We start from the raw sequence: 26,165 nt of genomic DNA on the forward strand, positions 1-26,165 counted from the left end.
TGTCAATGCTGGAGGGGTAATGAGGCATGTCTTATGTCCCCCTTCCTGTCATGGCCTGAACCAGTCTCAGGTTGGTTACATTTTAGACGGCCCTGGCCTAGGAGGAAGTCCATTCGGATGGTTTTGCGGGGGGTGGGGGGGCTTAGATTTTTTTTTTTTTTTTTTGGCTTACAGAGTTTAGATGGAAGCCTTTGACTCTGTATCTAGCATTTCCTTAGACCGTATGCTGTAGGGCTGGGCTCATGAAGGTTCTCACCTACACACCAGCTTGCTCCCTTGAGAAGGGGGACTTTGGGGGATCCTATCCCCTGCTGATAGCCAATAGGAAGTAAAGGAGCTTGGGAACCAGACATGCCTGAGTTTAAAGCCCTCTTTCCCGCGCCGCCCACCTTCACTGCTAGGTGTGTGACTCTGGTCAAATAATTGATCGTTTTCTGTGCCTCAGTTTCCTCATCTTAAAAGCGGAGCTAGTAAGAACTCACACAGTGGTTGCTACAAGGCTACGGTTAAGGGAGGCTTCTCTTGCACACCTCAGGCAGAGTTTCCCTCCCCTTGGCGATATCCATGGGCATTTACATCGGCCACAGCCCTCTGTGCTCATCGGGCCCTCGGGGTAGAAGTGAGTTAGTTAATTCCTGGCTAAACGTTAGTCTCAAACCACCGGAAAAACCACCTAGTTGCCCCAGACAGTTCAGCGGAGGGTGGGTGCGGCTATGAGGTAGACGCTAGAGACGCGGCGAAGGCGGGTGCGGAAGCCCAGCTACCCCCACCGCCTTTCACCCTCCAGAGAACCTAAGTCTGGGACCACGGCCCTTCTCAATATGGCGCCGCCCCCTGGCCGCCCCGCGACAGCCCGCCGCGCTGACGTGAGTGCGCGCGCATCCTCCGCGCCCGCCCCGGCGCATGCGCGCTCCGCGCTGTCTTCTCCCGGCCTGAGCAGCAGCAGCTGCGGCGGCGGCGGCGGCGTTTGAGTGGAGGAAGATGGCGGCTCCGGGCGGCTCAGGGTCCCGCCAGCTGTGAGGAGCCCCGAGCACGGCTATCGCGTCCTGAGGCAGAGCGCCTCTGCTCTGGCCCTGTCCCTGGCTCCCTCATTACCTTCGCCAGCGGAGCGAACCCGAGAGCGTGGAGCGGGCTGGGCCAGGTGAGGCCTCTCCTCCTCCCTGGGCCGCGGTGGGGAGCCGGCGCCTCATGCCCTTTATGCCCGGGACTGGCAAGGGGCAGCGGGCGCCCGGGGCCTGGCGCAGGCCCCGTATCCCGCGCGGAGGTCGGTCCTGGTTGGGCAGGGTGCCTTGCTATCGCCGTCCTCGAGTGAGGCGAGGAGGAGGAGAAGTCCTTTCCAGCCAGCCCTTGGGTCGGGAGCGAACCCACCCCCCTCCTCAGCAGGGTGGTTCTCGTCCCCTCATCCAGGCAGTGAAGGGGTCTGTGGCCCGGGCAAGGATGGCTTTAGGGTGTCAGATAATCCTTTCATTCCTCCTCCGAACCTTTCACTCCTATGTGAGAGGGGAGCCGGGGGTCGGGTGCGCATCAAAATTGGGGCTGCGGCTAGGGGCCAGCATCTCTGAACCTGCAGCTGCAAAGGGATAATTTTGGAATTGGTTTACGTTAAATAAAACACAAAAGGCCTTTCCTATCTCCTAGCTTGCTGCGTGTTCCCCCAGAGAAATGGGAACTGCGGATCTCCTTGCTTGAGACAGCAATCCATGCTGTGAATGTGGAAGGCTTCTCTCGGCGATAATTGTGTGTGCAAAGGGAACGGTGGAGGGTGGGAACGAATTTGTAAGCTAAGAGGAAACGATTGTGAGATCTTGATGGTCGCCGCAGAGTAACTTCAGCGCTGAGTTCGTTTGAAAGCTTCGGATTGTTAAGATTCAGAATAATCAATTGTTTTGTCTGTTAAATCTCTCGACTTCTATTAGGAAAATAAAAGCTTCATTTCTTAATTGCCAGCGTCTTTGAATTTTTCTGTGGTGGGATTCTGATCGATCTAGATGAAGATTCTGATACATTACCAGTTCATACTTGCTGGCAGCGACATTGTAACTATGTTGTTCCTTTTTGAGAACAACTTTTGTTGTTTAAATGCTAATTGGGAGACTTCGATTGTGTTTCTGTCATGTAGGGAAATCGGTTTGAAGCCTTGTGGTCTCTTCCTTGAGGAATGATGACTTCATTGGACTTGTATGGGGAATTGTTGAGGCATTTGCTTTTGCTTGGACACACGAAAATACCTTTTGTAACAAATTGGTTTTACTTGTGCTTAAGAATGATGACATCATGGATTTAAAGAGACAAGGAAAATTTGGAGGAAGTACCATCATTTAGAATTGAACATTTAGAATTAAGTCTGTAGCTCTTCGGCCATCAGTGATGCTGTGTTAAATTGCTAACTTTCAGTGTATTCATGTGTGTAATCTGATTGGGTGTCTTTTCTATTGTATGTTGTCATTTTATACCCAGTAACTGTTTGCTTTTGACAAGCCAATATAAATACATGATTCGATCTACATTGATCCATAGGCATGTGGCGTATCTTAAAAAGCTTTTCACTGTTAAAATGACAGCTCTTTTAGGTTGTTATTTGACCATTTTCTTTCTTTCTTTTTTTTTTTTTTTTGGTAGTCTCTCACTCTGTCTGTCACCCAGGCTGGAGTGCAGTGGCACAGTCTCGGCTCGCTGCAATCTCCATCCCCAGGGTTTAGCCATTCTCTTGCCTCAGCCTCCTGAGAAGCTGGGATTACAGGCGTGCACCACCACGCCCGGCTAATTTTTTTTTTTTTTTTAATTTTCGTAGAGACAGGGTTTCACCATGTTGCCCAGGCTGATCTCAAACTCCTGGTGTCAAGCGATACCCTGCCCCACCCCAGGCTTGAGCCACTGCGCCCAGCCTTTTCTATTTTTAAATCAAAGACTTTTCCATAGAAATTTGTCGATTTTCTTAGTGTCTTTGCTAAAGATGTAAATCTGAACCAGCAGCTTCTCTGTGGTAGAAAATTGGAGAGTTACTTTGCATATCAATTTGCTAATAGTCATGAAATTAATGCAGTAAAACATCCTGGTGGCTCATCATTATGCTTCTTGGCATAATATGTTGCACTGTTATGCTAAATCATCATCAGGTATTGATGCAACTTCATGACATCCATGACATCATTTGCTCTCCAGATTTTGACTTTTGCAATTCCTTACCTTAGTTACAAAAAGAACAGAATCGAAAAAAATAACTTAGGATGCTTCTTTTTGTCTGATTTCTAGAAGGGTCTTTAATAATAGCTTTATGTAGTTTAAACCCTTAGTAAGATTCAGAGCAGGGTGAGTCCTACCTATTATGGAGAGCAAGCAAAGAAAATGCTAGCAAAACATCTGAGTTTTATGAGAATACTGAGGTCCCAAGGAGAAGCTATCTCAAAGATGCACAAACATGTAATTATCTTTGTGATTTCAGGATTGTTTCAGTCATTGAATTAACTCTTCGTGAGATGTAGTTGTGCTCTTGTTTCCCGGCCTGGAGTGCAATGATGTCACTCACCGCAACCTCCACCTCCCAGGTTCAAGTGATTCTTTTGCCTCAGCCTCCTGAGTAGCTGGGATTGCAGATGCCCGCCACCATGCCCAGCTAATTTTTTGTATTTTTAGTAGAGACAGGATTTCACTACATTGAACAGGCGATCCACCTGCCTCAGCCTCCCAAAGTGCTGGGATTGCAGACGTGAGCCACTGCGCCCAGCCCTGAATTAATTCTTTATAAAATCAAAAGCCATTTGATTAAATAAAGCCCTTCCCATGATTGTTAACGTGGATCAAAACAGATAGTGTTTTGAAAGTGCTTTGTCAAATGTAAAATAAAACGTAAGTATAAAATTGATTATTCCTATTTATGAACCACCTACTGAGGGCCCTCCATATGGCAGCATTTTGGGAAGTAGGTACTAATTTTTTTTTTTTTTTGAGACGGAGTCTTGCTCTGTCACCCAGGCTGGAGTGCAGTGGCCGGATCTCAGCTCACTGCAAGCTCCGCCTCCCGGGTTCACTCCATTCTCCTGCCTCAGCCTCCGGAGTAGCTGGGACTACAGGCGCCCGCCACCTCGCCCGGCTAGTTTTTTGTGTTTTTAGTAGAGACGGGGTTTCACCGTGTTAGCCAGGATGGTCTCGATCTCCTGACCTCGTGATCCGCCCGTCTCGGCCTCCCAAAGTGCTGGGATTACAGGCGTGAGCCACCGCGCCCGGCTAGTAGGTACTAATTTAAGACAGCTTTTGGTCTGAAGTTGCATACAGTATGGCTGGGGAGCCAGACAAGGAAACCCGTTAAGTGCTATGTAGTCTAAGAAGTGCACTGAATCCAACCAAGAGAGTCAAGGAAGGCTTCTCAGCAGGGATGGCTTTTCCTCAGCCTTTCCTTTTATTCTGCAGAGGCTGCCTTTAGTGAGTGACTTGCTTTTTATAAAAACTTTAAAAAAATTATGTCATGAGTTCTTTTCCCCTTTTATTCGTTCACTGTCATGATACTTCCCACACAGTATGCCCCAGTTATGCATTCTCAAAAATCCAGCCATGTTGGGAAAACCTTTCTATATGAGTCATACACACAGGCAACAAACAAATATCGTAGCTGCAATTAAAATATCTCAGATTACTAAGTGATGACAACTTTAGAGTGATGGTGCTTTTTTGTTTTTGTTTTGTAAACTAGTACAAGAGGTACTGTATTTTTAATTTGATGACAATTAATACAGCAAATATTTAATTGTTATTCCTTACAATGTTGATTATAGGTGGTTGTTAGTACTGTCTCCTTTTTCCCAACAATAAATAAAATAAGAAGATCTTAATTCCTTTTTGATTGAAGGTGACCACTTAAGTGAGAATTACACCAAACTTTTTTTTTCATTTTTTTTTGTTTTTGTTTTTGTTTTGAGACCGAGTCTTGCTCTATCAGCCAAGCTGGAGTGTAGTGGCACAATCTCTGCTCACTGCAACCTTCCCCTCCCGGGTTCAAGTGATTTTTCTGCCTCAGCCTCCCAAGTAGCTGGGAGTACAGGCACCTGCCCCGTGCCTGGCTAATTTTTGTAGTTTTTTTTAGTAGAGACAGGGTTTCACCATATTGGCCAGGCTGGTCTTGAACTCCTGACCATGTGATCCACCTGCCTTGGCCTCCCAAGGTGCTGGGATTACAGGCGTGAGCCACCACGCCCGGCCAATTATACTAAACTTTTATAGAATCTTTGTGGATTGGTGTTGCTAGTAGCTTTGATACTGAACTTCTGTATCCCAGTACAAGTTATTCACCTTAGTGCTGTAGTTGTTTTACAATTAATTTAGCATGTTGTTGTCTATATTGCAAAAACTTCGAATTTTTGGATTGAGTGGAATTTTTATGTGGCACTGTATTATTGAACATAGGGAATCTGTATCTTAACTGAAAATGAGTGCTCTAAGGTTGCAGGTGATGGAAAAGTGAAGGCGATGTGTTCATTTTTCTATAATGTGACAGCTTGCTACATGTACAAAGATATGACTTACAGACAAGTCATTTAAAAATTGTCCAGCATTAAGCTTATAATACAGCTTATGACTTATAGGCAAGTCTTTTTTTTTTTTTCTTTTTTTTTTTTTTGAGACAGAATCTTGCTCTGTCACCCAGGCTGGAGTGCAATAGTGCCATCTCGGCTCACTGCAACCTCTGCCTCCCCGGTTCAAGCGATTTTCCTGTCTCAGCCTCCTGAGTAGCTGGGACTACAGGTGCCCGCCACCATGCCCGGCTAAGTTTTGTGTTTTTTAGTAGAGATGGGGTTTCACCACGTTGGATAGGCTGTTCTGGAACTCCTGACCTCAGGTGATCCACCCGCTTTGGCCTCCTAAAATGCTGGGATTACAGGCGTGAGCCACCGTGCCTGGGTTGTAGAGTTAGGGTTTTGCCATGTTGTCCAGGGTGGTCGCAAACTCCTGGGCTCAGGCGATCCACCCACCTCAGACTCCCAAAGTGCTGGGATTACAGACGTGAGCCACTGTACCCGGCCCAGAACTTTTTTTTTTTTTGTGAGACGGAATTTCGCTCTTGTTGCCCAGGCTGGAGTGCAATGACGCGATCTTGGCTCTTTGCAACCTCCGCCTCCCAGGTTCAAGGGATTCTCCTGCCTCAGCCTCCCAAGTAGCTGGGATTACAGGCACATGCCACCATGCCTGGCTAATTTTGTATTTTTAGTGAAGATGAGGTTTTTTCCATGTTGGTCAGGCTGGTCTTGAATTCCTGACTTCAGGTGATCCACCTACCTCGGCCTCCCAAAGTGCCGGGATTACAGGCGTGAGCCACCACACCAGGCCCGGAACTTTTAAGAATATCATATAGTAGGGACCACCCCTCAAACTTAGTGCCACTTTCTTTTTTTTTTTTAAGACGGAGTCTTGCTCTGTTGCCCAGGCTGGAGTGCAGGAGTACAATCTTGGCTCACTGCAGCTTCTGCCTCCCCACCTCCTGGGTTCAAGAGATTCTTCTGCATCAGCCTCCTGAGTTGCTGGGATTACAGGCACGCACCACCACTCCCAGACAATTTTTGTATTTTTAGTAGAGATGGTGTTTTACCATGTTGGTCAGGCTGGTCTCAAACTCCTGACCCTGTGATCTGCCCGCCTCGGCCTCCCAAAGTGTTGGTATTACAGGCCTGAGCCACTACTTCTGGCCTACTGCCACTTTTATAGCTGGGACTTTGAGGAGGAATTGCCAAGGGTTGTCTCATGGTTGGTGCTTGAACCATTCTAATATTTATGTGGTTTTGGTTTATCCTTTAACTGTTGGATTTTGCAATGATAAGCCAATATCTGCATATATTCTTTTTTTCCCTTACACAAAAAGTTTTCCTACTGTATACACTGCTCAGCATCTTGGTCTTTTCACCTAAAATATTTTAGAGATCATTCCATATTGGTACAGAGGTAATCCTTATTCATTTCCACAGCTACACAGTGAGGATATACCAGAGTTTATTCAACTGGTCTGTTTTTGATGGACATTAGTAAATAATGCTTTACTGCTGATCTTTTATAAATAAATTTTGGTGTGGTGCAATAGAAGTATTGGGCTGAAAGACAAAAGGTACAATTTCTATTTTTGCTACTCATTAGCTGTATGATTTAGGTTTTCTGACTTCAGTTTCCTCATTTGTGAAATAAGGGTTCAATTGCTCTATAATTTAAGATCTCCTGCTATACTATTTTGTATTTTTCTGCAAGTTTTATTAACCATGTTTTACGCCTATTGCTCAGTAAAGTGTATAAAGCATTATAAGAAAATCATAAACGAGAACATAAGGTTAAGTTTTAGAAGTCCTACTGAGGGTTGGCTGGGCGCGGTGGCTCACGCCTGTAATCCCAGCACTTTGGGAGGCCGAGGTGGGTGGATCACTTGAGGTCAGGAGTTTGAGACCAGCCTGGTCAACATGGTGAAACCCCATCTCTACTAAAAATACAAAAAATTAGCTGGGCGGGGTGGGCGCCTGTAATCCCAGCTCCTCAGGAGTCTGAGGCAGGAGAATTGCCTGAACCTGGGGGAGGTGGAGGTTGCAGTGAGCCGAGATCGCACCATTGCACTCTAGCCTAGGCAACAAGAGTGAAACTCGGTCTCAAAAAAAAAAAAAGAAAAGAAATACTACCAAAGGTTTTCTGGATTTGGATCTGTAGTGCGTGTTGATAGATTTAAGATTTCTGCTTTCATGCCTATTTTTCTGAAACAATCTCCAGGAAATCTACCTGGTAGGTGATTTTCAATTTTTTTTAATTTACTTTTTAAATGTTTTCTTGAGACAGGGTCTTGCTTTGCCACCCAGGCTGGAGCACAGTGGTATAATCATGGCTCACTGCAGCCTGGATATCCCGGGCTTAAGTGATCCTATACCTCAGCCTCACAAGTAGCTGGGACTACAGGTGTGAGCCAGCGTGCTTGGCCAGGTGATTTTTATGATCAGGCGAGCTTGTGAAGCAAAGATTTACTTCGTGTGCACATACATCACTCACTGTCCTTTAGATTTCCTGGGGATAAGATATAATCAAGACATTATCCACCTTTCATAAATTCATATCTGTTCCAGCTGTGCAGGTATTAATAAAAAATGTATAATCTGGTTACGGAGAAAATTTACATAAAAACATAACTATGGCTGGGCATGGTGGCTCACGCTTGTAATCCCAGCACTTTGGGTGGCCGAGGCGGGTGGATCATGAGGTCAAGAGATCAAGACCATCCTAACCAACATGATGAAACCTCGTCTCTACTAAAAATACAAAAATTAGCTGGGTGTGGTGGCGTGCGCCTGTAGTCCCAGCTACTCGGGAGGCTGAGGCAGGAGAATCACTTGAACCTGGGAGGCAGAGGTTGCAGTGAGCCAAGATCATGCCACTGCACTCCAGCCTGGCAACACAGGGAGACTCCATCTCAAAAAACAAACAAACAAAGAAAACTATAGCAATATGAAATAGTATGAAACTGTGTCAATAAGTAATGGTATAGATGGACTTCTGGAAATGATTAATGTGGAATGGAGTAGAAAATGACTTGTGATGGAAGGAGGTACTCTCCTCTGGTCTAGAGAAATGAGTGTTTAGGAGGCAGAAGCAGGAAGGCATTCCTTTGCCCTGACGACCACTAGAAAAACGATAAATGACCGCTGGGCAGGGTGGCTTAGCCTGTAATCCCAGCCCTTTGGGAGGCTGAGATGGGCAAATCGCTTGAGGTTGGGAGTTTGAGACCAGCCTGGCCAACATGGTGAAACCCCGTCTCTACTAAAAATACAAAAATTAGCTGGGGGTGATGGTGCGCACCTGTAATCCCAGCTACTCAGGAGGCTGAGGCAGGAGAATTGCTTGAACTCGGGAGGCGGAGGTTGCAGTGAGCCAAGATTGTGCCACTGCACTCCAGCCTGGGCAAAAGAGCGAAACACCGTGTCAAAAAAAAAAAAGAAAAGAAAAAAGACAAATGGAAATAAAACGTTCCATTCCATCACAGCATCTTGTTAAAATGTATTATGTTCTTTGCAGAATATTTTTCTTTATCAGTGGGGAAGCTGGCTTTATATGCCACCCGAGAGATTTGATAGGAGAATTGTGGGATTATAAAGTACTTTGAATTCCTCTTGAAACACTATTGTTACCATGCTTCTGGTCTGCTCACATTTAGTGAATTCCTGGAGACTGCAGAATAATCTCTAGATTGATGAGGCAAGAGGCTAGAGTCAGAACAGTTAGGTAGGTGTCTACTATTATAGTTCAAGTGTGGATGACAATGACCAGCATCAAAGCAGGGGGATAACAATAAAAGGTAGGACATTTTGAAGAAAGAGCTAATAGAGGAAAGTGAAAGTCTATATCCAAGACAAGATGTCATGCAACGTTGTTACTATTTTTTTTTTTTTTTTTTTGGAGATAGGGCCCATGCTCTGTTCCTCAGGCTGGAGTGCAGAGGCTCACTGCAGCTTCAACCTCAGTGCTCAAGCGATCCTCCCTCATTGGCCTCCTATGTCTCAGTCTCACGCCTGAGACTACAGGCGTGAGCCACTGTGTCTGGTCTATTCTTTTCTTTTTTGAGATGGAGTCTCGCTCTTTTACCCATGCTGGAGTACAGTGGCATGATCTCTGCTCACTGCAACCTCTGCCTCCTGGGTTCAAGCAATTCTCCTGCCTCAGCCTCCCAAGTAGTTGAAATTACAGATGCCTGCCACCATGCCCAGCTAATTTTTGTATTTTTGGTAGGGACGGGGTTTCACCATGTTAGACAGGCTGGTTTTGAACTCCTGACCTCAGGTGATCCGCCCACCTTGGCCTCCCAAAGTGCTAGGATTACAGGCGTGAGCCACTGTGCCCGGCCTGGCCTATTATTCTTTGGAGGGTGGTTTAAAATTAATTGCAATGACTGATTTATACTATCTCTTAAAAAGAATAAATGGAGTCATATGATTGGGTTCAAACCTGATTCTGTATAATCATGGGCACGTTAATTTATCTGAGCCTTAATTATCCTCATCTTATAAAACAGGATTGATAATATGTTTCTCATAGGTAAAGATTAAATGAGATAAGGCACCTGGCACATACTCCCAATACCTGTTGATTCCATTTTCTCATCTAGTGTTGACATCAGCTACATTTTAGTGGTTACTTAGGACCTTGATACTCAAGGTCCACAAACTGGCAGTGCTGGCATCATCAAGGTGAGAATGCAGAGTGTCAAGTTCCACCCAAGGCTTACTGAATCTGAATCTATAAACTAGATTCACATTAAAATTTGATAAGCATTGGAACCTTAGGAGATTTTGAATGAGATTTCCTCCTTTTCCTCTTTTCATCGTGAGAGTACCTAATGATTTGGTTGTTCTTTTATCTTCGGACAGTTGTTTTGGTGTGCACTCTTAGCTGAAACTATTTTAGATAAAATATGTGCACATGTGTTTGGAAAGACAGTCCAATTGCAGAAATGTTTATATGTATTATTATTTTCGAGACAGGGTTTCCCACTCTTATTGCCCAGGCTAAAGTGCATTGGCGTGATCTCTGCTCACCACAACCTCCACCTCCCAGGTTCAAGTGATTCTCCTGCCTCAGCCTCCCAAGTAGCTATTATTACAGGCGCTTGCCACCATACCCGGCTATTTTTTCTATTTATTAGTAGAGACAGGGTTTCACCATGTTGGCCAGGCTGGTCTTGAACTCCTGACCTCAGGTGATTCACTCGCCTTGGCCTCCCAAAGTGTTGGGATTACAGGTGTGAGCCACCGCACCCACCCCAGACATCGTTCTTCTATGAATATGTCCAAATTAAACCTTGGCAAAGCTAGGGATGGTGGCTCATGCCTGTAATCCCAGCACTTTGGGAGGCTGAGGCAGGTGGATTGCTTGAAGTCAGGAGTTTGAGACCAGCCTGACCAACGTGGTGAAACCCCTCTCTACGAAAAATACAAAACTTAGCCAGATGTGGTGGTGTGCGCTTGTAATCCCAGCTACTCAGGAGGCTGAGGCAAGAGAATTGCTTTAACCCAGGAGGTAGAAGTTGCAGTGAGCCAAAATCACGCCACTGCTCTCCAGCCTGGGCGACAGAGCTAGACTACATCTCAAAAAAAAAAAAAAATAAAAGCAACAAGAACAAAGAATCATAGAGGTGGGAAGAGAGAATATTACGATCATTTGGCTAAAGGAGAGAGGAATAGACCAGAGTGAGGAGAGGCACACAAAAAGTGAGATTAGGCCAGACGTGGTGGCTCATGCCTGTAATGCCAACATTTTGGGAGGCTGAGGCGGGCAGATCACCTGAGGTCAGGAGTTCAAGACCAGCCTGGCCAACATGGTGAAACTCATCTCTACTAAAAACAGAAAAATTAGCTGGGCATGGTGTTGGGAGCCTGTAATCCCAGCTACTCAGGAGACTGAGGCAGGAGAACCGCTTGAACCTGGGAGGTGTTCAGTGAGGTTGCAGTGAGCTGAGATTGCACCATTGCATTCCAGCCTGGGCTACAAGAGCGAAACTCCGTATCAAAAACAAAACAAGACAAAACTTGAATTTTCAAGAATAGGCATTAAAACAGTCAAAAAGTTTTTTTTTTTTCCTTGGTGCAATGGAGTCTCACAGTGTCACCCGGGCCAGAATGCAATGGCGCGATCTCGGCTCACTGCAACCTCCACCTCCCAGGTTCAAGCGATTCTCCTGCCTTAGCCTCTTTAGTAGCTTGGATTACAGGTACCCACCACCATGCCCAGCTAATTTTTTGTATTTTTAGTAGAGACAGGGTTTCTACTAAAGACCAGGCTGGTCTCGAACTCCTGACCTCAGGTGATCCACCCGCCTCAGCCTCCCAAAGTGGTAGGATTACAGGCCTTGGCCTCCCAGAGTGGTAGGATTACAGGTGTGAGCCACCGTGCCTGGCCCAGTCAAAAGTTTTTGACCCAGATTTGCATCATGAAGTTTAATACTACAGCAAAATTAAGAATAGATTGAAGAAGGAAGAAGGAAGGAAGTGGGAAACCAGCTAATTCTCTGTATTGCGACAGATTAGTTAAGAAGTGATATGAGCCGGGGGCATGGTGTCTCACACCTGTAATTCCAGCACTTTTAGATGCCAAGACAGGAGGATCACTTGAGCCCAGGAGTTTGACCAGCCTGGGTGATGTGGCGAAACCCTGGCTCTACAAAATAAAAAAAATTAGCTGGGCTTGGTGGTGTGCTCCTGGACTCCCAGCTTCTTGGGAGGTTGAGGCAGGAGGAGTGATCCCAGGTGGACTCCTGGCCTCAAACAATCCTCCCACCTCAGACTCCTGAGTCGCTGGGATTAGAGACACAAGCCATCATGTTGGTAGTTTTATTTATTTTCTTTTCTCTTTTTTTTTTTGAGACAGAGCCACCAAGCCTGGCTAATTTTTTTTTTTTTTTGTACAGACAAGGTTTTGCTGTGTTGCCAAGGATGGTGTTGAACTCCTGGGCTCAAGCTATTCGCTCACCTTGGCTTCCCACAGTGCTGGGATTACAGGAGTGAGCCACTGCATGTGGCCATTATTAAAATAGTTTTTTCTTCCTGATACTATCTTAGGATCACTGTTTACCCTTCTAGAACTCCATTTAATTTGTATTTGCTTTAAGGAATTTCAATGTTTAAGAATAAAAGAACTTTGAATGTTTTTGCATACCTGTTTGCTTGTATGAGTCATCTTCATGTACTATTTAGCATTTCTCCCATTTGGGGTTTTGATTTGTAGTTTGCAGCATTAGGAAGTAACAGAGAACTGGATAACTCATAACAACCTTGGTATTATCTTTTGTATGATAACGTTATTGTGTTGTTGAGAATTCTGTTAAGTGTATGTCAGTTTAATTTTAGTTTGTAAACTGATACAGACTAGTAAACATGAAGCAGAGAAATTATGTTCTTAGTTGTGGGTTATTTTATACTTTATTGAAAAGTGAACTGTTTAAAATAGACCATATCATTGGCCTTTTGCTCCAAGTGCCAGGGAGGTGTTCTCAGGGCATTAGTCTTATCTGTAGAGTCAGTCTTAAATGAAGTGAACACTTTTGTCTTCCCCATATTTCTGTCTGGTAGCTGAATTTCATATTATAAGCTATCTTTGAATATATTTGTATTCTATACAGTCATCACTGGTTTTCATAGAAATGGTATAGAACATAGCTTTTTGAAGTTTCTGATGGATTATTACTTTTACCATACAGTTGATACAGTATGCAAAATCAATTTTCCTGAGATCATAGCAAATTTATAGAAGGTCAGAGATGGAAATTAGTTTTCTGGATTCCATCCCTTTAAATGCTGACTCTTAAAATTGAACTAGTATTAACAGTTTTTAGCCATAACACTACCCATCTGAAATACAGTATGATTCAACACACATAAGAAGACAGTTGGTACTGGCAATTTTCACATTTCTGGACACCACATCTTAAAGCATATTTTCCTTAAAGGAAACTCGTGGCTGTGCATTTTTGCATCTTGATTGCTTTAGTGCTGTTGTGACTTTATTGGAAACCATAGCAATGAGAAGTAAATTGTAGGTTTTATTTTTTCATACTTTAATTACTTTTTTTTTTTTTTAGAGATGGTCTTATACTGTTACAGGCTGGAGTGCAATCATCAAGTGATCTTCCCACCTCAGCCTCCCACATAGCTGGGACTACAGGTGCACACCACCATACCTGACATTTTTTTTTTCTTCTTGGAGATGGGGGGGGGGGGGTCTCAGTATTTTGCCCAGGCTGGTCTTGAACTCCTGGCCTCAAGCAATCCTCTGGTGTCAGTCTTCTGAGTTGCTATGATAATAGGCATGAGCTACCACTCCTGGCTCTTAATGTGGTTTTTAATTAGGCAAGTGGTTAATAAGCAAAATTGTAACTTATGAAGTGGTGAAAAGTAGAAACTATCTGTAGTATTTATCTAATGTTGGCTAAGGTCTTGTAGGCCACCTCACTCAACAAATATTTATAGCCGGGCGCGGTGGCTCAAGCCTGTAATCCCAGCACTTTGGGAGGCCGAGACGGGCGGATCACGAGGTCAGGAGATCAAGACCATCCTGCCTAACACGGTGAAACCCCGTCTCTACTAAAAATACAAAAAAAAAACTAGCCGGGCGAGGTGGCGGGCGCCTGTAGTCCCAGCTACTCGGGAGGCTGAGGCAGGAGAATGGCGTAAACCCGGGAGGCGGAGCTTGCAGTGAGCTGAGATCCGGCCACTGCACTCCAGCCGGGGCGACAGAGCAAGACTCCGCCTCAAAAAAAAAAAAAAAAACAAAAAAAAACACAAATATTTATATAACTTGGAGATAATGAAGATACTATACAAAATAAATAGAAGGTCAGAGGAATACTTAATTGGCTGGAGGGGATAGGAGAAACTCAAGCAGAGGTAACTCTTACGTAACAGAGTAGGAATTTGTCCTACTGGCAAGTACGAGTATGGTATTTCAGCAAGAGGGGATGGCCAGCAAGAGCAGAGACCAGAAATGAGAAAGGAGTTTAAAGTATTTCACAAACAAGTACTTCAGATGACTGAATAGAAATCTGTTGGAAAAAGCCTTTACTCTTCTCATTGTTAAATTCGTGACATGCTTTGGTCACTATTGCCTGATAATTTTATTCATTTTATCAAAAATATTCATTAGTCGAGGCCAGGCACAGTGGCTCACACCTGTAATCCCAGCACTTTGGGAGGCTGAGGCAGGCAGATGACTTGAGGTCGAGAGTTCCAGACCAACTTGACCAACATGGTGAAACCCTATCTCTACTAAAAATACAGAAATTAGCTGGGCATGGTGGCACATGTCTGTAATTCCAGCTACTCAGCAGCTTGAGGCAGGAGAATCACTTGAACTCTAGAGATGGGGGTTGCAGTGAGCTGAGTTTATGCCACTGCACTCTAGCCTAGGTGACAGAACGAGAGACTCCATCTCAAAAAAAAAAAAAAAAAAGAAAAGAAATTCATTAGTTGAAATGGTGTTGATAGGAGTAGTTAAACCAAATAAGATTTATTTTTCAGGGTCCAGGAGAATAACTTTATTTGCTTACTAAATCACAATATAGCAATGTCATTTATTAAATCTTTTCATCAATTCCATAAGCATTCTTTTTTTGGAGAATAATAGATATATTTAATCTTCCTTCATTCAACTATGGCAATGGTAATAATAACAATGTGCCTTCCTTCTGTGTTGCAGCAATTTAAAAATTTTAACCTATAAATTTTAAGTGCAAGCAAAGCTCTCAGTGTGTGTGATTAAATTTATTGAAGGTGGCAAAGAGGGAATTACATTTTTATTTCACTTGTTTTTCCCTGTCCTAAATCTGTTATCCCAGAATGAACAAATATGCTATATCAGAAGTGACTAAATATTAGAGTTAATGAGCTATATATAATATACTTTTTTTTTTTTTTTTGGAGATGGAGTTTTGCTCTTGTTGCCCCGGCTGGAGTGCAATGGCACCATCTCGGTTCAACACAACCTCCACCTCACGGGTTCAAGCAATTCTCCTGCCTCAGCCTCCCAAGTAGCTGGGATTACACGCATGTACCACCATGCCTAATTTTGTATTTTTAGTAGAGACGGGGTTTCTCCATGTTGGTCAGGCTGATCTTGAACTCCTGACCTCAGGTAATCTGCCCGCCTCAGCCTCCCAAAGTGCTGGGATTACAGGTGTGAGCCACCGCGCCCGGCTGCATTTTTTTTTTTTTTTTGAGACTGAGTCTTGCTCTATTGCCCACTAGTGCGATCTCAGCTCACTGAAACCTCTGCCTCCCCGGTTCAAGTGAAAATCCTGCCTCAGCCTCCTGAGTAGCTGGGATTATAGGTGCCCACCACCATGCTGGACTAATTTTTGTATTTTTAGTAGAGAAAGGATTTCACCATATTGGCCCGGCTGGTCTCGAACCCCTGACCTCAGGTGATCCATCCGCCTTGGCCTCCCAGAGTGCTGGGATTACAGGCGTGAGCCACCACACCTGGCTGGTTTTTACTTTTGTCTTGTTTTTTTGTTTTTTGTTTTTTGTTTTGTTGTTGTTGTTTTTTGAGATGGAGTCTCGCTCTGTCACCCAGGATGGAGTGCAGTGGCGCGATCTCTGCTCACTGCAAGCTCCACCTGCTGGGTTCATACCATTCTCCTGCCTCAGCCTCACGAGTAGCTGGGAGCACATGCGCCTGCCACCATGCGTGGCTAATTTTTTGTATTTTTAGTGGAGACAAGGTTTCACCATAGCCAGGATGGTCTCGAACTCCTGACCTCAGGTGATCTGCCCGCCTCAGCCTCCCAAAGTGCTGGGATTACAGGTGTGAGCCACCACACCCAGTCTGGTTTTTACTTTTTAATTAAATTATTATTATTATTTGTTTTTGAGATGGAGTCTCACTCTGTCACCAGGCCAGAGTACAGTGGCGCTGTCTCGGCTCACTGCAACCTTCGCCTCCCAGTTCAAGTGATTCTCCTGCATCAGCCTCCCAAGTAGCTGGGGACTACAGGCACACGCCACCACACCCAGCTAATTTTTGTATTTTTATTTTATTTTATTTTATTTTTGAGACAGAGTCTTGCTCTTGTTGCTCAGTCTGGAGTGCAATGGTGGGATCTTGGCTCACTGCATCCTCCACCTCTGGAGTTCAAGTGATTCTCCTGCCTCAGCCTCCAAGCAGCTGGGATTACAGGTGTCCACCACCATGCCCAGCTAATTTTTGTATTTTTATTTTATTTTATTTTATTTTTGAGACAGAGTCTTGCTCTTGTTGCTCAGTCTGGAGTGCAATGGTGGGATCTTGGCTCACTGCATCCTCCACCTCTGGAGTTCAAGTGATTCTCCTGCCTCAGCCTCCCAAGCAGCTGGGATTACAGGTGTCCACCACCATGCCCAGCTAATTTTTGTGTCTTTAGTAGAGATGGGGTTTCACAATATTGGCCAGGCTGGTCTCGAACTCCTGATGTCAGGTGATTCACCCTCCTCAGTCTCCCAAAGTACTGGGATTACAGGTGTGAGCCACCGCACCCAGCCAATTTTTGTATTTTTAGTAGAGACAGTTTTTCACCATGTTGGCCAGGATGGTCTCAATCTCTTGACCTCGTGATCTGCCCGCCTTGACCTCCCAAAGTGCTGGGATTACAGGTGTGAGCCACCGTGCCTGGCCAAATTAATTAATTTTTTGGGGGGACAGGATCTCACTGTCACACAGGCTGGAGTGCAGTGGTAAGACCATAGCTCCCTGTAGCCTCCACCTCTTGGACTCAAGCCTTCCTTCCACCCTAGCTCCACAAGTAGCTGCCACCCCACCCAGCTAATTTTTAAAATTTTTTGTAGAAACGGGGCCTAGTCTGTGTTGCCCTGGCTGGTCTTGAACTCCTGGGCTCAAGTGATCCTCCCATCTTGGCCTCTCAGAGTGCTGGGAATACAGGCATGAGCCCCTGCACCCTGCCTACTTTAAATTTTTAACCTTCATTTCCCCATTATGAATTTCCTGTCATAGATACACAGAAAGTTTTATTTACCCAAGGTATACAGGAATGAAATTACTTTCTATCCATTGTAAAACTAGCTTAGTGTCTAGCTACATCGTATGATGATAATATAATAACTTCACCTAGGTGGAGACAAGTTAGGAAGGTAGCGGAAATTATACTCTACTGCTGGAAGTGAGAGGAAAACGTACATACACAAATTATTTGGAAATCTGCATTGGAGAGTCCCCTCTCCCCCCCCACCCCCGCCCCCACCAAAGATGGAGTCTTGCTCTGTTTCCCAGGCTGGAGTACAATGGCGAGATCTTGCCTCACTCCTGCCTCTGCCTCCTGGGTTCCAGTAATTCTGCCTCAGCCTCCCGAGTAGCTGGGCTTTCAGGTGTGTACCACCACACACCTGGCTAATTTTTCGTGTTTTTAGTAAAGATGGGGTTTCACCATTTTGGCCAGGCTGGTCTCAAACTCCTGACCTCATGATCTGCCTCCCTTGGTCTCCCAAAATGCTGGGATTATAGGCATAAGTCACTGCACCCGGCCTTTTTTTTTTTTTTTCTTAATCAGTTATATCAATATGAATTTGTGGATATTCATTTTGTACTTTGGGATTCATTGATTGATTGGTTGATTGATTTAGAGATGGAGTCTCCCTCTGTCACCCATGTTGGAGGGCAGTGGTGTGATCTCGGCTCACTGCAGCCTCTGCCTCCCTGGTTCTAGCAGTTCTTCTGCCTCAGCCTCCCGAGTAGCTGGGACTACAGGTGCACACCACCACACCTGGCTGATTTTTTGTATTTTAGTAGAAACGGGGTTTCACCGTTTTGCCCAGGCTGGTCTCGAACTCCTGAGTGCAGGCACTCCACCTGCCTCAGTCTGCCAAAGTGCTAGGGTTATAGGCATGAGCCACAGCACCTGGCCTCTACTTTGGGTTTTAATCCAGTACCAATTTATTTTGTGGCCCAGCTGTTTCAATTTTGACCATCAGGAGCTCTTTGATCAGTCTCCTTTGCCCCTTTTACACAATCCCATCAATTTTATTTTGTTTTGTTTTTAGGGCACTTCCTTACTTTGTGGCAGTACTGGATTCTCCAGGCTCTTATATATTTCCTATTGTTCTCCTGGATTTTGCCATTTCACCAAGGAGCCCTGGTTTCTTTTGTTGGAGAATGGCATTGGAAAGAACATCTGGGTGCTAGGTATGCTTATTACTTGTAGGCCCTTTCAGCTAACAGAACAAGGTGGTAGATGAGTGTATACTAACACATGTATATATATGTGTGTGTGTGTATTATGCACCAATTGTAAATATTTCTATATGTAACCATCTGTATCTATTTAAACATGAGTTCATCCTGTCTCCTACTGTAATCCATTATCACAGGATCATTCTATTCTCCTTCCTTGACTGTCTGTAAATTCCCACTCCAATAAGAAACTTGGGTCTAGCCATCTGCCAACTATCTACTTAATCGTTCAATGCCAGTATACATATATGGCTAGATTAGTATTGCTAGCCTCTACTTTTGTGAGAAACAACTTTGTCAAGTAGACACTAGTGCTTATATGCAGTTTCTTTTGCCTTTACAGTCTTACAGCTGCCCCTTGTTTCCAAAGTTACTTACGTTAACACCTTTTCCTCCACCCAAGGTGGTCTCATATATTAGTAATGTAGTTAGATTATTTTGTCATAATCTGGGAACCCCAGCCTCCTACACATGTGTTTTGTTTTGTTGTTTTAAATTACATCTATTAAATTTCACTCTTTGATGCTGTGGGTTTTGACAAATGTGGATTGTTAGCTTTGAGTCTTACCGGTTTTATAGAAAACCTTGGAATTTCTCATAGTGGCAATTGTCAGTATAAGCTAAGTGACTTGGATATGTCTATCATTTTGATTGTTTGAAACTCTTCCAGCTGGGCGTGGTGGGTCACCCCCCCCCTCCATAATACCAGCGCTTTGGGAGACTGAGGCGGGCGGATCACTTGAGGTCAGGAGTTTGAGACCAGCCTGGCCAATATGGTGAAACTCAGTCTCTACTAAAAATATAGAAATTATCCAGGTGTGGTGGTGTGTGTCTATAGTCCCAGCTACTTGGGAGGCAGAGGTAAGAGAATCGCTTGAACCCACAAGGCAGAGGTTGCAGTGAGCCAAGATTGTGCCTTTGCACTCCAGCCTGAGTGACAGAGTGAGACTCCGTCTTAAAAAACAAAACAAGCCGGGCGTGGTGGCTCAAGCCTGTAATCCCAGCACTTTGGGAGGCCGAGACGGGCAGATCACGAGGTCAGGAGATCGAGACCATCCTGGCTAACACGGTGAAACCCCGTCTCTACTAAAAAATACAAAAAAAACTAGCCGGGCAAGGTGGCGGCGCCTGTAATCCCAGCTACTCGGGAGGCTGAGGCAGGAGAATGGCGTGAACCCGAGAGGCGGAGCTTGCCGTGAGCTGGGATCCGGCCACTGCACTCCAGCCTGGGCGACAGAGCGAGACTCCATCTCAAAAAAACAAAACAAAACAAAACAAAAACTTTCCCATCTTAAAATAAAAGAGATCGTGTTTACTTTGCAGTAATTTATCCAGCTCTGCTCTTAGGATGGTCACTTTTCTGTGTTACTTGGATTTTAAAATGCTTTAAAGAATTGAATGGTTTGGGCGAAATACTTTAGGCTCTATCTTTAACTCTGAATCTATTTATCTTTCTAATTTTGCACTCCTTTTAATGTTTTTCTTCTGGGACTTATCACAATTAAAAGTTAGCATTTTTGTTTTGGTTCGGTTTTTGGTTTTTCAGCTGGGCTCCTGACGGTATTGCAGATTAACATAAAAGTGTAATTATGCCTTTGCTTAAGATTTATTTTTATTTCAGTAAATTCGTCAATGAAGAAGAATAGATTTTATGCTCTACTCCCAACTAAGATGAACTGTCTTACAGATGGCTTTGTGCTTATGGTCATAAGCAAGGCCATGTGAAAGTGTGGTTCAGTGAAGTCTTTGAACACTGAACACCTCAAGAGTATACTTTGCAGCCAGAAGTGAGTCATTAACATCCCTCATCAGTGAGGGACTTTATGATCTTCATTCATGAAAAAATCACTGATATTGATAAGGTGTCTACTAATGTGCCAGATGTGCAAAGATAAATATGGCTTAGTCTCTGCTCTCAAGTGGTGTACGGTCTAATGGGAAAAAAAGGAAGTTAAAATGACGTTTAGAAGTGGGTCACAGAGAGAGATGGTGCTGTGTAAGTGAGCAGGCTTCCTGGTTGACACGTTTTGGGATTAGAAAGATTAAATGGTTCATAGTAAACTGAATGTTTTCAGAGCAGACCTATCTTGTTTAAGGGCCTTTAGCCATTACTCAGATGACATTTGTGTAGTTCATCTCCATGTTTTGTTAGTTTGTTTAAATTATGTGAGTAATGAAAAGTGTAGTTGATTCTGGCTTATGTGTTTCAGATGACTTATAAATCCTAGAAAAAAAATCGCCTATCAGAATAAGATGATTCTGGGGCCGGGCGCGGTGGCTCAAGCCTGTAATCCCAGCACTTTGGGAGGCCGAGACAGGCGGATCACGAGGTCAGGAGATCGAGACCATCCTGGCTAACACGGTGAAACCCCATCTCTACTAAAAATTACAAAAAACTAGCCGGGCGAGGTGGCGGGCACCTGTAGTCCCAGCTGCTCGGGAGGCTGAGGCAGGAGAATGGCGTGAACCCGGGAGGCGGAGCTTGCAGTGAGCTGAGATCCGGCCACTGCACTCCAGCCTGGGTGACAGAGCCAGACTCCGTCTCAAAAAAAAAAAAAAGGCCGGGCGCGGTGGCTCAAGCCTGTAATCCCAGCACTTTGGGAGGCCGAGACGGGCGGATCACGAGGTCAGGAGATCGAGACCATCCTGGCTAACACGGTGAAACCCCGTCTCTACTAAAAAATACAAAAAAACTAGCCGGCGAGGTGGCGGCGCCTGTAGTCCCAGCTACTCGGGAGGCTGAGGCAGGAGAATGGCGTGAACCCGGGAGGCGGAGCTTGTAGTGAGCTGAGATCCGGCCACTGCACTCCAGCCTGGCGACAGAGCGAGACTCCATCTCAAAAAAACAAAACAAAACAAAACAAAAACTTTCCCATCTTAAAATAAAAGAGATCGTGTTTACTTTGCAGTAATTTATCCAGCTCTGCTCTTAGGATGGTCACTTTTCTGTGTTACTTGGATTTTAAAATGCTTTAAAGAATTGAATGGTTTGGGCGAAATACTTTAGGCTCTATCTTTAACTCTGAATCTATTTATCTTTCTAATTTTGCACTCCTTTTAATGTTTTTCTTCTGGGACTTATCACAATTAAAAGTTAGCATTTTTGTTTTGGTTCGGTTTTTGGTTTTTCAGCTGGGCTCCTGACGGTATTGCAGATTAACATAAAAGTGTAATTATGCCTTTGCTTAAGATTTATTTTTATTTCAGTAAATTCGTCAATGAAGAAGAATAGATTTTATGCTCTACTCCCAACTAAGATGAACTGTCTTACAGATGGCTTTGTGCTTATGGTCATAAGCAAGGCCATGTGAAAGTGTGGTTCAGTGAAGTCTTTGAACACTGAACACCTCAAGAGTATACTTTGCAGCCAGAAGTGAGTCATTAACATCCCTCATCAGTGAGGGACTTTATGATCTTCATTCATGAAAAAATCACTGATATTGATAAGGTGTCTACTAATGTGCCAGATGTGCAAAGATAAATATGGCTTAGTCTCTGCTCTCAAGTGGTGTACGGTCTAATGGGAAAAAAAGGAAGTTAAAATGACGTTTAGAAGTGGGTCACAGAGAGAGATGGTGCTGTGTAAGTGAGCAGGCTTCCTGGTTGACACGTTTTGGGATTAGAAAGATTAAATGGTTCATAGTAAACTGAATGTTTTCAGAGCAGACCTATCTTGTTTAAGGGCCTTTAGCCATTACTCAGATGACATTTGTGTAGTTCATCTCCATGTTTTGTTAGTTTGTTTAAATTATGTGAGTAATGAAAAGTGTAGTTGATTCTGGCTTATGTGTTTCAGATGACTTATAAATCCTAGAAAAAAAATCGCCTATCAGAATTAAGATGATTCTGGGGCCGGGCGCGGTGGCTCAAGCCTGTAATCCCAGCACTTTGGGAGGCCGAGACAGGCGGATCACGAGGTCAGGAGATCGAGACCATCCTGGCTAACACGGTGAAACCCCATCTCTACTAAAAATTACAAAAAACTAGCCGGGCGAGGTGGCGGGCACCTGTAGTCCCAGCTGCTCGGGAGGCTGAGGCAGGAGAATGGCGTGAACCCGGGAGGCGGAGCTTGCAGTGAGCTGAGATCCGGCCACTGCACTCCAGCCTGGGTGACAGAGCCAGACTCCGTCTCAAAAAAAAAAAAAAGGCCGGGCGCGGTGGCTCAAGCCTGTAATCCCAGCACTTTGGGAGGCCGAGACGGGCGGATCACGAGGTCAGGAGATCGAGACCATCCTGGCTAACACGGTGAAACCCCGTCTCTACTAAAAAATACAAAAAAACTAGCCGGGCGAGGTGGCGGGCGCCTGTAGTCCCAGCTACTCGGGAGGCTGAGGCAGGAGAATGGCGTGAACCCGGGAGGCGGAGCTTGTAGTGAGCTGAGATCCGGCCACTGCACTCCAGCCTGGGCGACAGAGCGAGACTCCGGCTCAAAAAAAAAAAAAAAAAAAAAAGAATTAAGATGATTCTGGCTTGTGTGTTTTAGATGACTTATAAATCCTTAAAAAAAATCACCTATCAGAATTTTTTTTTTTTTTTTTTTCTTTTTTGAGACGGAGTCTTGCTCTGCCACCCAGGCTGGAGTGCAGTGGCCGGATCTCAGCTCACTGCAAGCTCCGCCTCCCGGATTTACGCCATTCTCCTGCCTCAGCCTCCCGAGTAGCTGGGACTACAGGCGCCCGCCTCGCCGCCCGGCTAGTTTTTTGTATTTTTAAGTAGAGACAGAGTTTCACCGTATTAGCCAGGATGGTCTCGATCTCCTGACCTCGTGATCCGCCCGTCTCGGCCTCCCAAAGTGCTGGGATTACAGGCTTGAGCCACCGCGCCCGGCCAACCTACCAGAATTAACATGATTCTGGCTCGTGTGATTTAGATGACTTATAAATCCTTAAAAAAAATCACCCATCAGAATTAACATGATTCTGGCTTGTGTGTTTTAGATGACTTATAAATCCTTAAAAAAAATCACGTATCAGAATTAACGCAAGACTATATTTTTCCTTTCTTTCTTTCTTTTTTGTGAGACAGGGTTTGGTTCTGTTGTCCAGGTTGCAATACAGCGGTGCGATCTTGGCTCACTGCAACCTCTACCTCCTGGACTCAAGTGATCCTCCTACTTTGGCCTCCTGAGTAGCTGAGACTACAAGTGTGCACCACCACACCACGCTAATTTTTGTATTTTTTGTAGAGATGGAGTTGCACCGTGTTGCCCAGTCTGGTCTTGAACTCCTGAACTCAAGTGATCCACTTGCCTTGCTTCCCAAAGTGTTGGGATTACAGGCATGAGCTACCACACCTGGCCTCAAGAAGAAAATTTAAAACTCAAGTAGTTGTATTAACAATAAAGAGACTGGGCATGGTGGCTCACGCCTGTAATCCCAGCACTTTGGGGGGCTGAGGCGGGTGGATCACCTGAAGTTGGGAGTTCGAGACCAGCCTGACCAACATGGAGAAACCCCGGCTCTACTAAAAAATACAAAATTAGCCGGGCATGGTGACGCATGCCTGTAATCCCAGCTACTACAGGAGAGTCGCTTGAACTGGGGAGGTGGAGGTTGCACTGAGATCGTGCCATTGCACGCCAGCCTGGGCAACAAGAGCGAAACTCCGTCTCAAAAAAAAAAAAAAAAATTATATAAATACACACACACACACACACACCACACACACACACATATATATAATTTGGGCATTAAAGTTCCATTATACCTTCCTGTTTTTTTTTTTTTTTTTTTGAGACGGAGTCTCGCTCTGTAGCCCAGGCTGAAGTTCAGTGGCGGGATCTTGGCCCACTGCAAGCTCCGCCTCCCGGGTTCACGCCATTCTCCTGCCTCAGCCTCCGGAGTAGCTGGGACTACAGGCGCCCGCCACCGCGCCCTGCTAATTTTTTGTATTTTCAATAGAGACAGGGTTTCACTGCATTAGCCAGGATGGTCTCAATCTCCTGACCTCGTGATCCACCCGCCTCGGCCTCCCAAAGTGCTGGGATTACAGGCGTGAGCCACCGTGCCCGGCCTCCATTATACCTTTCTACCAAATAAAACATTTTGCTGAATTTAAAACATATGGTTCTCCATATGAAATTTTCGGCTGGATGCAGTGGCTCACGCCTGTAATCCCAGTACTCTAGGAGGCCGAGGTGGGCAGATCACCTGAGGTCAGGAGTTCGAGACCAGCCTGGCCAGTGAAACCCTGTCTCTACTAAAAATACAAAAATCAGTTGGGCATGGTGGTGCATGCCTGTAATCCTAGCTACTCTGGAGGCTGAGGTAGGAGAATCTCTTGAGTGAGTTCTACTGCACTCCAGCCTAGGTGACAAAGCCAGACTCTGTCTCAAAAACAAAACAACAAAAAAAGAAAGTATATTGATGGGTAGTTTGTGGGAATACTTTATTTTTCCATTTAAAAATTTTTCTGTTTTATTAAGGGAATCTTAATTGGGTAACACACTAATGAGTTCACCATTTTTAAAAACTGCAGCTGGTATCTGTTATGAAATTTGGTATGCTTTGTAAAATAGCTTCCTGACTTTGCTTGTCGTAATAGCTCAGTTTGCTAATAGCAACAATGGTTGTGCCAAATTACTGTTTCTAGGCTTTTTTTTTTTTTTTTGTCAAAACAGACTGTCAGTAATAAGGAGTCTCTAGATTATACGCTTTGTTAGTGTAGAATTTAAAATATTAAATAGTGTGTACTTACAATAAAAACAATTGGGTAAAAAATGTGTTTTTCAGTTTTAGGTTTTTTTTTTTTTTGTCTTAAAGGTAACTCTGTTTTGTTGTTGTTGTTGTTTTGGGACAGAATCTTGCTCTATTGCCCAAGCTGGAGTGCAGTGGCATGATCTTGGCTCACTGCAGCCTCCACGTCTTGGGTTCAAGAGATCCTCCCACTTCAGCCTCCCATGTAGCTGGGACAACAGATTTGCACTACCATGCCTGGCTAATTTTTTTTTTTTTTTTTTTTGAGGCAGAGTCTCACCAGGCTGGAGTGCAGTGGCGCAATCTCGTCTCACTGCAAACTCCGCCTCCTGGGTTCATGCCATTCTCCTGCCTCAGCCTTCTGAGTAGCTGGGACTACAGGCGCCTGCCACAACGTCCAGCTAATTTTTTGTATTTTTAGTAGAGATGGGGTTTCACCGTGTTAGCCAGGATGGTCTCGATCTCCTGACCTCGTGATCCACCCACCTCGGCCTTCCAAAGTGCTGGGATTACAGGCGTGAGCTACCGTGCCCGGCCAATTTTTGTGTTTTTTATAGAGACAGGGTCTCCCTTTATTGCTTTGTCTGGTCACGAACTCCTAGGCTCAAGCAATCTGCCCATCTTGGCCTTTCGAAGTGTTGGGTTTACTGGTGTGAGCCACTGCACCCAGCTCTAAAGGTAATTCTGTGAGTGGCAAAGGATATCAGCTTAAGGGACAATAATTTGACAATGTTTAATCCCTTTATCTTCTCCAAT

The 26,165-nt window shown here is 44.7% G+C and overlaps 1 protein-coding gene across 3 annotated transcripts in view; it reads left to right on the plus strand.

Moving 5' to 3' along the window:
• The first annotated feature begins 901 nt into the window (after positions 1-901).
• Positions 902-26,165, plus strand: part of FBXO42 (F-box protein 42) — a 101,469-nt gene continuing 76,205 nt past the window's right edge. Inside the window, exons 1-2 of one of the 3 annotated variants that reach the window (XM_033228232.1) lie at positions 924-1,141; positions 18,525-18,666. The gene's annotated coding sequence lies outside the window, so the exon portion shown is untranslated. Of the gene's footprint in view, positions 1,142-18,524; positions 18,667-26,165 lie in introns of all 3 variants that reach the window. The other 2 variants (XM_033228231.1, XM_033228234.1) reach the window with 2 other exon arrangements.

Source organism: Trachypithecus francoisi, unplaced genomic scaffold (assembly GCF_009764315.1).
Source record: "Trachypithecus francoisi isolate TF-2019V2 unplaced genomic scaffold, Tfra_2.0 Lachesis_group12, whole genome shotgun sequence".
Lineage (NCBI taxonomy): Eukaryota > Metazoa > Chordata > Mammalia > Primates > Cercopithecidae > Trachypithecus > Trachypithecus francoisi.